This window comes from Ambystoma mexicanum, assembly GCF_040938575.1.
Source record: "Ambystoma mexicanum isolate Mex_15411 chromosome 12 unlocalized genomic scaffold, UKY_AmexF1_1 Mex_chr12_unloc.2, whole genome shotgun sequence".
Lineage (NCBI taxonomy): Eukaryota > Metazoa > Chordata > Amphibia > Caudata > Ambystomatidae > Ambystoma > Ambystoma mexicanum.
This window is the reverse complement of record NW_027182323.1, coordinates 13,130,507-13,143,776: the sequence shown is the minus strand read 5'-3', so window position 1 is coordinate 13,143,776 and position 13,270 is coordinate 13,130,507. Positions and strand designations below refer to the sequence as shown.

General features: G+C 47.8%; 4 non-coding genes across 4 annotated transcripts; 2 read left to right on the top strand and 2 right to left on the bottom strand.

The window, feature by feature from the left end:
- Positions 1-850: 850 nt before the first annotated feature.
- Positions 851-937, bottom strand: TRNAY-GUA (transfer RNA tyrosine (anticodon GUA)). Its single transcript is given in 2 exon segments — positions 851-886; positions 901-937. It is a non-coding gene; the product is annotated as a tRNA-Tyr (tRNA).
- Positions 938-1,466: 529 nt separating this feature from the next.
- Positions 1,467-1,539, top strand: TRNAF-GAA (transfer RNA phenylalanine (anticodon GAA)). Its single transcript has one exon. It is a non-coding gene; the product is annotated as a tRNA-Phe (tRNA).
- A 9,933-nt stretch (positions 1,540-11,472) lies between these two features.
- On the bottom strand, positions 11,473-11,559 carry TRNAY-GUA (transfer RNA tyrosine (anticodon GUA)). Its single transcript is given in 2 exon segments — positions 11,473-11,508; positions 11,523-11,559. It is a non-coding gene; the product is annotated as a tRNA-Tyr (tRNA).
- Positions 11,560-12,078: 519 nt separating this feature from the next.
- On the top strand, positions 12,079-12,151 carry TRNAF-GAA (transfer RNA phenylalanine (anticodon GAA)). Its single transcript has one exon. It is a non-coding gene; the product is annotated as a tRNA-Phe (tRNA).
- The last annotated feature ends 1,119 nt before the right edge of the window (positions 12,152-13,270 follow it).

Genomic DNA, 13,270 nt, shown 5'->3' with positions numbered 1-13,270 from the left:
TGGTGTCACTCCTTGCATGGCTCCATGCGGGTTTTAGTGATGATCCTCGTCGCCAATTATGTTGTGTAATTCTCACAATAAATGATAGGAGGCGGTGTGGTTACAAGTTGTGTGCTTTTATTCTTCTGTGCCACTCAAGCAAATCTGCAACATATATGATATGAGTCAATGATGGGCAAAAGGCCCTGGAGCTGCGATGCAACTCGTGTACATGCTGAGAGTCTCTCTTGCGGCTTGGAGGCCTCTTCTTGGGAGGAGCGCCCGGGAGCACGTCCTGCTCCGTGGCTTTCTCCCGCTCGAATGCCTCGCTGAGCGTGCGGGGCCCGCACTTCCGGCCGCGCACGAGATCTCGCGAGACCAGTAGGTCTCGCATATCTCTACACAATTGTAAATAAAGTTTGACTTAACTGCTGCCCAAGCAGCAAAGAAAGAGGAAGGGAAGAGAAAGGAAGCCAGGTTTATGGACGCAGTTAGAGAGGATTGGATACAATAGTCACATGGAAACAACATTCGGCCTATCATAAACGGACTACAAACAGCTGTTTTAATGGGAAATGTCGTTTTTGTGATGGTTTCTTTTTAATATTCTTTGCTTTAATGCTGCTCGAGAAAAGAGAAGAGTAAGCATAATTCGGGCCTCCAGTCTTGACACAGAATCCGAGCACAGGCAACCTTGTCCTGCTAAAAAGGAAGACAACTCACCTTTCAACCAGCACAAACGATCACAATCTGGTTTCCAAAAGTCATAAAAATGTTGAGAACCGGTCGTTCAATGTGACCAAATACAGCGCAGTATAAGTGTGCGGTTTCCATTGATATTACGTGGCAGAAGTGTTTTATTAGCAAAATGTCCTTCGAGCCGGATTTGAACCAGCGACCTAAGGATATCTGATTACCTCACTACAGTCCTCCGCTCTACCAACTGAGCTATCGAAGGATACATGAACAAGCGCTTGCAAATGGCATGCTGAATGACCAGCACACAACGTGAAAGATATCATTGTTTATACGTGTATTTTCAATATTGATCCTGCTCCCTATAGTTGCACTTCAATGCCTTAAATTCATTATCAGGCTGTATACCGCGTGATTTTTTGACACCAAGAGTACCGTGCGGGTTTGGTTCGAAAGTACTTAAAGATCAACTTAGAACACAGCCAAGGGCCCATCACACATCTACAAGAAACGGCACGATGGAGAGAGGCTCCGTGCACGCGATAGTTGCACCTGGAGCCGAAAATGCGATTTTTCTTTCGAAATGATTTGGCGAGCAGCTCTATTGATCTCCTTCCTGACATCCCACCCGTTTTGTTCCATTGTACTTGCTGGTTACAGAATAAACAAAGAAATGGAAAATCCGATGCTATAACTGGGGCAATATTGCAACAACAAAAAAGGAAGGCAATGAGGTCTAGGATTGCAGATGTCTGTTTCTTTGCAAGACGACCGAAGATCACAATCATTCAGCCGAAATAGCTCAGTTGGGAGAGCGTTAGACTGAAGATCTAAAGGTCCCTGGTTCGATCCCGGGTTTCGGCAGGGGATATTTTTTAAAGGTTTTTCATGCTGCTCCATTTGATAATCAGAATCTTTTCACACTTAAAGTTATCATTGAATGGCAGACGATGCAGTGGAAATAAATCTCTAATTCTTATTTTTCTACCATATCTCCCCAAATGTAATTTCCATGTTAAAACTTGTTGCTCATTTCAACATGTCCTGTCTGTGCCATGAAATGGAAAAGAGACTTATAGGGGTCATAATATTTCAATGTGACTCAGGGCACATATGGCCATAATTCACAACTCACAGTACTGGGCATTATTTAGTTTAATGCTTTTGCAAAGATTTCCAGTTGCATAGGTGTTTTTTTTTTTAAAGGGCTGCGGTTGAAGGAATAGGTGAAGTGGTGACAACTTTTGAATTTGCGCGGGTGGGTTGGGGTAGGGTAGGGTAGGGTAGGTGGGTGAACCATTTGGTGCAACTTTTGACCCAGATGATGTCCTGGGAAATTATATTCTACAGAATGCCATCACACAACATGACATCATAAGCAGTGACATCCAATTACCTGTGAGCGACACACAGTCCTTGTTAATGATGTCCAGTTTCCCACCAAAACAAAAAGTGATGGATTTAAGGTTTTGCAGAAGTCATAATCACTGGCACGTGCCATTCTTCTGTGTAACCTTCCCTATAATTATGTTGGCCAAGAATATCTTCACCAGCATATACAAAACACCAGTGCAGAGTAGAATCCTGTCACTGTGATGCACTGTACACGGAGCACCCTTAAATTAACTCTTGCCAAATAAAGCACGCAGCAGGTGTTTTCTTTCAACACACACCACTCGTGTCTATTGTTTTTGTCCGGCTAAGGTGATGGTGGTTCGGGAAGGGGGTAAGGGCGGGGGCGTCAAATGTTTCAAGATCGGGGGTTGGGGGGTGCAGCTATGCCCCATGAAGCAGTATAAGTGTTCCAATTTTCTAATTTATCTTGCGGAGGGCAAGTGTGTGTTGATGCGGCTAAGCCGGGTACCGCACCAATCACACAGGACTGGATAGGGAGACAAGGGGTGCAAAAAAGGATGGAGCGGAGATGGACCCACCACGGTGCCGGGCTTTGTCTGTATATCTGGTAGAGAGTCGCAGGGCTGAACGTCGGAGGCGGTCTGCGGATCAGAGGCAGGATCTAGGCAGTGGCAGAAGATCAGAGGGGCGTTTCGTTCCCCCAGGCAAGGTTTTATACATCCCGGTCCTATCCAGTCCCCAGACAGTGATCGAGCACGGGTGCAACCGAAAACTACCCTCCCTCTCTCTCATAACTATATTGTTTCTGTATCAATTTTCTCTCTATTTTACTGTCGTACTGAGCACTACTTTGTTCATTTTTTCAGAGCCCCGAGGCGGAGTTATGAGGTGTATACATAAAAAAAGTGCAGGTTGAGACCACAAGGGTCCACTGCAACCAGGAGTTAGAGCACGGCACCCAGGGGTACAAGTCCTTAGTAATGGCCACAGGGCAATCCAATGATTGAGGAGGGTTGTGGGGGGGTTTGGGAACTGCAACAAGAGACAGCGTCTGCCATGGGGCTAAGCTGCCAGCTAACAGGTAAGTATGTACATTGAAATGAGGAGGGTCAAATAAAGAAAAGGGGAAAGAGGGAAAGGATAGGAATGGAGGGAGTTACGAGATTTCAGCAAGGGAAGTGGTCGGTCAGTGGTTTCAGCTGGGAGCTTTGCCCCCATGAAAGGCGTGTTCAAGCTGCCAACCTTAGTGCCATTTGCCCGGGTGCCTGGATGAGGAGGCCAAGAATGTCTTCACCGGCATATCCAGGATGCCAGCGCAGAGCAGAATCGTACTAAGTTAACTCTTGCCAAATAAAGCACGGCTAGGGAAGATTTTCCTTAGGTGCAATTTTCCCTCTGTTTATGGACCGCTCCAAACTTTTTGCTTTTGTTTGGCTAACCTAACCGGACTTTTTTCTGTGGAGCGCAGCCTTCAGCTGCACTCCTCTGGGCTTTTGTTCATCTGTTATGGGGATACTGACACGTCCTTCATACTGTCAGTACTGACAAACTATATTTCCCTTAGTCTTTGATTATGTTGTCATTTCTTGATAACTTTTGATCTATGTGCCAAGTACCTTACAGTGCCGCACATAGGGGTCCTTTTGTTTTATGGCCCTAGACACACTCTAAGGATTTTCTGGTGACTGTACAGGTGTGCCTAGGACAAACTGGTGGCAGCAGTTTACTTTTATAGTATTTGTAATTCTTTTTAGTTAACCATACTGCGTTTACTGCGTTTGGCTCAAGACTGTGGCCACTGCCGAAATGGCTGTGGCACAAAGTCTTTTGTTCTGTCCTTTGTCCATTTTGTCCCTTTGTCTTCCCCCAGCTCGATCAGACAAGGGCTTTGGGCATGCAGCCACCCGTGAAAACCACAACTTTCGCGGGCTCCTGCATGTCAAGTGTGCTAATGCCCAGGAAGAGGATTGGTACTCTCTGGTCCCAATCTACACTACTGGTGCCAGTATGTCTGGTATGCCTGAATGACTGGAACCAATGTGGACCGCGATTGGTTCATGCCTGACGTTCATGCAAGAGAGCATATCTTTTGTTGGCTATCCTAGATTTGAGCATGAAACGAATTTCGGATGAGAGAGGGGGCTCTGTATCAATTCCAGGTCTATCAACTGAAGTTCTCTCCAAACTACATAAGGACCAAGTATCCTGAATTGCCAAAGGAGACCTTTGGAACCACCAGAGAAGTGCTGGAAGGTTTGGCACCCTGAGCCTGCTGTTGTTCCGTCAGACCCCTGCTCTTGTATCCACCACAGAAGGCCTGCAAGTGCGCTTCGACCCTTTGGAGTAGGGCGAACAACTACTCTCAGCACCTCCTGATTACCCTCAAAAAGAGCCTCATCAGAAGTGTTCCTGGGCCATCCAGCAAACTGACAAGCTTGAACCTGGGGTATCGCATAGGAGCACTGCTGTTCCGAGTTGAAACTCGAGACTTGGGGAATCGCTAGCTTGTGGTCCTGGGCCCTCTCCCGCCAAATGTTGTCCTAGCTCCTCTGGGTCGCGATTTAAAAGAGTGTGTCATGCCGTGAGCATTTGCAGTACCTGCATTGCCCGGATGTGGTGACGGTTATTGTATTAGCCTTGCCTGCCTGCCCCCTTGTGCCCTGTGATGTGCTGCACTGGAACTGTCCTCTTTTCTTCATCGTGAGCTGAGAAAAGCCTACTGTCCTGCCACAGACGATCGTCCTGTCCCGCAGCTGCTGAGAGCCAGAGCAACGTGCAACTGCTGGGGTTGAACCTACAAGCTACCTGGCCTACACTGGCAAAGTTTGGCCCAGACTGTGTCGAGGGTGGGAGAGTACTTGCATCACTTACCGTCTACCCGCTATTCTCCAGTTCCTCCAGGAGGGTTTTGACAAGGGCATAGCGATCTCCACACTTTGCTCCCAATGGGCCTCCATTAAAATCCTCTTGGGGGACTCTGATGGCCACCTGGATGGGGAGGTGTTGGTGGGGAAGTTTCTTCGGGGTGTCTCTGCTTCCCGTCCTTGTACCTATAAGGGCCTTCCCCCAGGGATCGTCCTCCAGACTTAAAGTTCCTTCAGGGGCATCCCTTTGAGCTCCTGATGGAAATTGATATCAAGCACCTTACTCTGAAGACTGCTTTCCTGATTGCCATCACGTCTGCCCATAGGCTGGGGGAGGTTGGGGCTCTGTTGTGTCAACCCTCTTTTTTGAGAGTTCTGCCGGACTCTGTGGTTTTGCGGTGTGATCCCAAGTTTCTGCCTAAAGTTGTGTCTCAGTTTCACACTTCTCAGGATCTGGTTCTCCCTGCGGTTTTTCAGAAACCCCAGGCGCCGAACGAGGTGGCTTGGCATGCCATTAAGGTGCGGCGGGTAGTTCTGGAATATTTGGCTCGGACTGCCCCTTTCCGGCAGTCTGTTAGTCTCTTGGTTACTTGTGGCCCCGTGGAGCGGGGCGTAAGGCCTCTGTGGTTTTCATTAGCCGGTGGATCCGTACTGTTGTCTCCATGTCCTATTTGGTTTCTGGCCTGCCTGTACCTGACCAAGTTCAGGGTCGATCTACCAGGGGGTTAGGCTGCTTCCTGGCCAGATGCTGTTATCTCTACAGAAGATTTGGGCGTTTCTCTACAGGGGTTTGGCTGAAACCTGGGCGGATCAGAGCACCTTTGTCAACCACTATCAGTTGAACGTCTCTCACTCTAGGGATGGTTCCTTCAGGGTTGGTGTTTTGTCTGTTGGGATGTGATTATTGGAGTCAATAAAGGTGTTTTTTTTGTTGCTGCACTTCTGTCTCTGTGTCTCATTGGGACCTCTCCCTGTTGCTGCTATGGTATGCCTCATGAAGTAAGTACTGGGTCGAGGAAGAGTGGACGTGGAGGTAATGCTCTGATTACTTACCAGCAATCTTCATTACTCCTAATCCTACTCTTCCTCGTCACAGTACTGACGACCCGCCTCTCCCTCCCTACGGGGGTTCCCATGCTGCGGCTTGAATACGTTAAACAGGAAGCTGAGGGTCAAGGGGAGAAGTTAGACAAAAGAAAAGAAATAGAAGAAAGTCCTGTATCGGAGGCAGGGGCCTCATGAAGTAAATGCTGTGACGAGGAAGGGTACGACTAAGAGTAATGAAGATTACCTGTAAGTTATTAGAGCAATTTGTTGTATAATTCTCACAATAAATGATAGGAGGCGGTGTGGTTGCAAGTTGTGTGCTTTTATTCTTCTGTGCCACTCAAGTAAATCTGCAACATATATGATATGAGTCAATGATCGGCAACAGGCCCTGGAGCTGCGACACAACTCGTGTACATGCTGAGAGTCTCTCTTGCGGCTTGGAGGCCTCTTCTTGGGAGGAGCGCCCCGGAGCGCGTCCTGCTCCGTGGCTTTCTCCCGCTCGAATGCCTCGCTGAGCGCGCGGGGCCCGCACTTCCGGCCGCGCATGAGATCTCACGAGACCAGCAGGTCTTGCGATATCTCTACACACCTCCCCCTGATAATGCAAAGGCAGTTCATTGCAATACATAGTCATTGTATCTCACCGGTCTTCTGTGTTCCCTTCGCGGACGATCGCCTCTCTCACTGCACACGTCCTGCTGGTCATTTTCTCGCTCGAGAGTTGGGGCATCCACTTGAATCTCATTTCCTTCAACTTCTCTTCTGTCTGTCTCCGGCTCTCGTTCTTCCCCCCTCTCATTGTCCATTACTCCTTCAGCTTCAGACCTTTCATAAGTCTTTTCTCTCTCTTGCCTCTTTTCAAACGTGGCTACTCTTTCCATGTTCCATGTGTGCCCATCTTCGGTGCGGACATGGTTGGCTCCTCGGTGAATCACCTTCACAGGTCCGCTGAACCGTGAGCCCGTGATCTGATCCTTGGTCGGTAACCGTATTTTGATCCAATCTCCTTCTTTTACTTCTGACTCTTGTTTGGTCCTTCTTCTTCTGTCGCTCCACCTTTTCATGCGTGCCTTGTTGTTCTCTATTCTCCACACCACTTCCGACATGTTTACTTCTTCTCTTACTTTGGCCAACCATGGCGGTACTAGCGTGGATGCTGCTCTCCTCCCTCTCAGCATGCGAAAAGGAGAAATTTGGGTGATCCCGTTGGGGGTCAGTCTGTGAGCTGCGATGGCCTCTTTTGTTGTTTTGAGGGGATCCAATCCTGAAGCGGTTGCTAATTGGATGGCTCCCTTAATTAACCTATTGTCCCTCTCGACGAGCCCATTTGCTTGGGGATGGTAGAGTGCTGCTTTCTTCTGGTGTATGTTGTGCTTCCTCAGAAACAGTTCCATGTCTCTGGATATAAGTTGTACTCCGTTGTCTGTTACTAACTCGTTGGGGAGCCCTTCGCTCTGAAAAATGGCCGTCAGGACCTCTATTACGGTTGCGGTCGTGATGTTAGGAACAAACTCGGCCTCGACCATTTCGATAAATAGTCCACTAGTACTATGCCGTACCGATGCTCGGGCGCCATCGTCTCCAAAGGTCCTATGAAGTCTAGACCCACTTTTGACCACACCGCTTCCGGGGTTTATGTGGGAATCATGGGCGCCTGTCCGATTTTCAGGCGCTTGTCACTGTTGAGACACTCATGGCATCTCTCAATCATGGTGCGGATCTCCAGGTCCATGGACGGCCACCAGTAGGCTTCTCTCACTCTGCAACGTGTCATGGTGTTCCCCAGATGGCCCGCAGGGGCCCTGCACAGAATGATTTTTCTCATGCCTGCGGGCGGGATTATCTGGTCGGTTTTCATAATTATGCCGTCGGCTTCTGAGATCTCATCTGCCACTTTCCAATAAGGTCTCATACCTTCTGGCACTGCCCTTTCGTCTGGCCATCCGTTTTTGATCCATTCTCTGATTCTCACCATGGTAGGATCCTTTCCGTCTTCTTCCATCCAGTTTTTTTCGCTGAGTTCCAGGTAGTCGGGCGCCTTGAGATCTGTAATGGATGCTACAATGCATTCTTCTTGTAAGAAAGTGGTGGCATTGTCCTTGCCCTCTGGCAATCTTGACATGCAGTCTGCCTGCAAATTCTTCCATCCGGAGATGTGTTGCACCTCGAAGGTGTATTCCTGCAGTTTTGCTGCTATGCGTGGTAATCGGGGTGTTGACACTTTGGTGCCACCTGAGCTGAGCATGTGGATGAGGGGCTTATGGTCGGTAACCAACTTGAACTTCGTGCCCCACACATATGTCCTGAAATGTTCCACAGCCCATGTACACGCTAACATCTCCTTCTCTATGGTGGAGTAGTTTTGTTCAGCTGACGATAGGGCTTTCGAGGCAAACGCTACCACATGTTCCGTGTCGCCCTTCTTCTGAGTGAGGACCGCCCCTAGTCCATATGCACTGGCGTCTGTAGTCATGACTGTACTCCACTCTGGGTTGAACGGTTGCAAGCATGGCGCTTCAACTATGTGTTGTTTTATGCTTTCCACCGCTTTCTTCTGATCTTCCTGCCACATGTACTCCGACCCTTTTTTGAGGAGCTCTCGGAGCGGTGCTGAGGTTTCCGAGAATTTGGGGATGAATTTTGCATAGTACTCCGCCATCCCGAGGAATGACCTCACTTCGTCTTTGTTGGTGGGTTCTGGAGCTTTAATTAAGGCCTGCAATAAGTTTTGCTTGGGACTTATACCTTTCTCTGATATTTTGTACCACAAATACACAACTTCTTTTGCTTTGAACACACATTTTTTGTACCTTAATCTCACACCCGCTTCTTGCAGTTTGGTGAGGACTGTTCTCAATGTGACGTCGTGCATCTGTTCGTCCTTTGCGTAGATAAGGATGTCATCCTGGAAATAAGCCACGTTCCTGACGTTCCGCAGTAGAGCATCCATCATGCGTTGAAACGCTGAGGCTGCAGATGATAAACCAAATGGCATTTTGGTGAACTGGTACGTGCCAAACAGGGTGATGAAAGCGGTGAGTGGCTTGGACTCCTTGTGCAGTTGAATTTGATGGTAGGCGTTCCTCATGTCCAGTTTCGAGAATACTTTGGCTTCCTTCATCATGAGGATTAACTCATTTATGCTCGGCAGCGGGTAGCTGTCTGCAATAACTTCCAGGTTTAGGCTGCGGAGGTCAATGCATACTCTTAGCTCTTGTGAGTTCTGTTTCTTTATGAGTACCACTGGGCTCAGCCACTCAGAAGCTTCAATTTCTTCGATGACGCCATCTTTCTTCATTCTGTCCAGTTGGCTTCTGAGTGTGTCTCTTGCCGTTGTCGGTACTGGCCTTAATCTGTGCTTGACCGGAACTGCGTTGGTTTTGAGTAATATTTTGTGGACGAAGCCCTTGATGTGACCAGATTCTTCCAAAAATAGTTTGGGGTAATCACTTTTCACTACTGGTGCGCTCCTCCAACTGACTGACAGTACCTGATCCTCTGTGCTGGGGTCCAGCTTGATTTTCAGTTTCGCCTGGTCGTCCCACCCTAATACCGCTGGGCCTTCTTGACTAAAGTAAACTTTGGTGGTGGTCTCTCTTCCTTTGAACTCTACTTTCCCTTTGATGTAGCCCAACAAGTCTACAGACGCACCACCAAAAACTGTAGGCTTGTGCCGTGTGCTGAGTACTTGGACCGTCTCTGTACCCATCATCTCTTTGTACGTGCGTAGGGGTATTATGGTGAGATCAGAACCCGAATCAGCCATGACCCTTGTTTCCAGTCCATTTATTTTGATTGCACAGTGGGGCTTTTCCCTTCTGGCCCGTGAGCTGTTCACCATGATGACTGTCGGTCTCCCTTCATCTTCCGAGGACGAATCCCTCTCTGTGTTGTGTTCAGCGTTAACACTCGTGATCTTCTTGTTGCGCCACCGAGACATGATTGAGAAGTGACCAATCTTTTTGCATACTGAGCACTCCTTGTCTCTTGCTGGGCACTCTCTATCGAAGTCTAGATGCTTCGTGCTGGTGCACCTGTGGCATTTCAACGGTTCTTTCTTCCCCCATTTTCCTTCTCTCGCATCGAGGACCGGCCTCTCCTTCTTTGGGCGGATTGCCACTGATTGAACTTCGGTAGGGCCGTGGCCGCTTGCAAATTCTTTCCTTCTGCCACCATCTCCTCAACTGCTCTTGCTATTTCAATAGCTCTTTCCAGCTGCAATTCCTTCTCTAAAATGAACTTATCTTGTACTTTTCTGCTGTTGGTGTGGACCACCAGCATGTCGCAGATGAGAGTCTCAGCGTTGTTACCAAAACTGCAGAGCACCGCCAGTTCGCGCAGTTTGGTGACATAATCATCAACGGGTTCGGACGCCTCCTGTTTGCGGCTGTAGAACCGAATCCTGTGCAGGACGGTATTCTCCTTGCTGGCGAACCTTTTAACAATCCTTCGCACAGCCTCCTTGAATTCATCATCATTATCACCAGCTACCGGCTCTGGGGTGAGACTCTCAAACACCCTCTGTCCTTCAACGCCCAGGGCATTTAGTAACATCGCTCTGTGTCTCGCCGCCGAGTAGCCCGCACCGCCCATGGCCTCTACATACGTTGTGAATAAGGGTTGTCATTGTGTCCACGGAATGGCAAGCCTACCTGGAGTTTGCAGGAAGGGCGGTGGTGGTGTCACTCCTTGCATGGCTCCATGCGGGTTTTAGTGATGTTCCTCGTCGCCAATTATGTTGTGTAATTCTCACAATAAATGATAGGAGGCGGTGTGGTTACAAGTTGTGTGCTTTTATTCTTCTGTGCCACTCAAGTAAATCTGCAACATATATGATATGAGTCAATGATGGGCAACAGGCCCTGGAGCTGCGATGCAACTCGTGTACATGCTGAGAGTCTCTCTTGCGGCTTGGAGGCCTCTTCTTGGGAGGAGCGCCCGGGAGCACGTCCTGCTCTGTGGCTTTCTCCCGCTCGAATGCCTCGCTGAACGTGCGGGGCCCGCACTTCCGGCCGCGCACGAGATCTCACGAGACCGGTAGGTCTCGCATATCTCTACACAATTGTAAATAAAGTTTGACTTAACTGCTGCCCAAGCAGCAAAGAAAGAGGAAGGGAAGAGAAAGGAAGCCAGGTTTATGGACGCAGTTAGAGAGGATTGGATACAATAGTCACATGGAAACAACATTCGACCTATCATAAACGGACTACAAACAGCTGTTTTAATGGGAAATGTCGTTTTTGTGATGGTTTCTTTTTAATACTCTTTGCTTTAATGCTGCTCGAGAAAAGAGAAGAGTAAGCATAATTCGGGCCTCCAGTCTTGACACAGAATCCGAGCACAGGCAACCTTGTCCTGCTAAAAAGGAAGACAACTCACCTTTCAACCAGCACAAACGATCACAATCTGGTTTCCAAAAGTCATAAAAATGTTGAGAACCGGTCGTTCAATGTGACCAAATACAGCGCAGTATAAGTGTGCGGTTTCCATTGATATTACGTGGCAGAAGTGTTTTATTAGCAAAATGTCCTTCGAGCCGGATTTGAACCAGCGACCTAAGGATATCTGATTACCTCACTACAGTCCTCCGCTCTACCAACTGAGCTATCGAAGGATACATGTACGAGCGCTTGCAAATGGCATGCTGAATGACCAGCACACAACGTGAAAGATATCATTGTTTATACGTGTGATTTCAATATTGATCCTGCTCCCTATAGTTGCACTTCAATGCCTTAAATTCATTATCAGGCTGTATACCGCGTGATTTTTTGACACCAAGAGTACCGTGCGGGTTTGGTTCGAAAGTACTTAAAGATCAACTTAGAACACAGCCAAGGGCCCATCACACATCTACAAGAAACGGCACGATGGAGTGCACGTGATAGTTGCACCTGGAGCCGAAAATGCGATTTTTCTTTCGAAATGATTTGGCGAGCAGCTCTATTGATCTCCTTCCTGACATCCCACCCGTTTTGTTCCATTGTACTTGCTGGTTACAGAATAAACAAAGAAATGGAAAATCCGATGCTATAACTGGGGCAATATTACAACAACAAAAAAGGAAGGAAATGAGGTCTAGGATTGCAGATGTCTGTTTCTTTGCAAGACGACCGAAGAGCACAATCAATCAGCCGAAATAGCTCAGTTGGGAGAGCGTTAGACTGAATATCTAAAGGTCCCTGGTTCGATCCCCGGTATAGGCAGGGGATATTTTTTAAAGGTTTTTCATGCTGCTCCATTTGATAATCAGAATCTTTTCACACTTAAAGTTATCATTGAATGGCAGACGATGCAGTGGAAATAAATCTCTAATTCTTATTTTTCTACTATATCTCCCCAAATGTAATTTCCATGTTAAAACTTGTTGCTCATTTCAACATGTCCTGTCTGTGCCATGAAATGGAAAAGAGACTTATAGGGGTCATAATATTTCAATGTGACTCAGGGCACATATGGCCATAATTCACAACTCACAGTACTGGGCATTATTTAGTTTAATGCTTTTGCAAAGATTTCCAGTTGCATTGGTGTTTTTTTTTTAAAGGGCTGCGATTGAAGGAATAGGTGAAGTGGTGACAACTTTTGAATTTGCGCGGGTGGGGTGGGGTAGGGTAGGGTAGGGTAGGTGGGTGAACCATTTGGTGCAACTTTTGACCCAGATGATGTCCTGGGAAATTATATTCTACAGAATGCCATCACACAACATGACATCATAAGCAGTGACATCCAATTACCTGTGAGCGACACACAGTCCTTGTTAATGATGTCCAGTTTCCCACCAAAACAAAAAGTGATGGATTTAAGGTTTTGCAGAAGTCATAATCACTGGCACGTGCCATTCTTCTGTGTAACCTTCCCTATAATTATGTTGGCCAAGAATATTTTCACCAGCATATACAAAACACCAGTGCAGAGTAGAATCCTGTCACTGTGATGCACTGTACACGGAGCACCCGTAAATTAACTCTTGCCAAATAAAGCACGCAGCAGGTGTTTTCTTTCAACACACACCACTCGTGTCTATTGTTTTTGTCCGGCTAAGGTGATGGTGGTTCGGGAAGGGGGTAAGAGCGGGGGCGTCAAATGTTTCAAGATCGGGGGGTGGGGGGTGCAGCTATGCCCCATGAAGCAGTATAAGTGTTCCAATTTTCTAATTTATCTTGCGGAGGGCAAGTGTGTGTTGATGCGGCTAAGCCGGGTACCGCACCAATCACACAGGACTGGATAGGGAGACAAGGGGTGCAAAAAAGGATGGAGCGGAGATGGACCCACCACGGTGCCGGGCTTTGTCTGTATATCTGGTAGAGAGTCGCAGGGCTGAA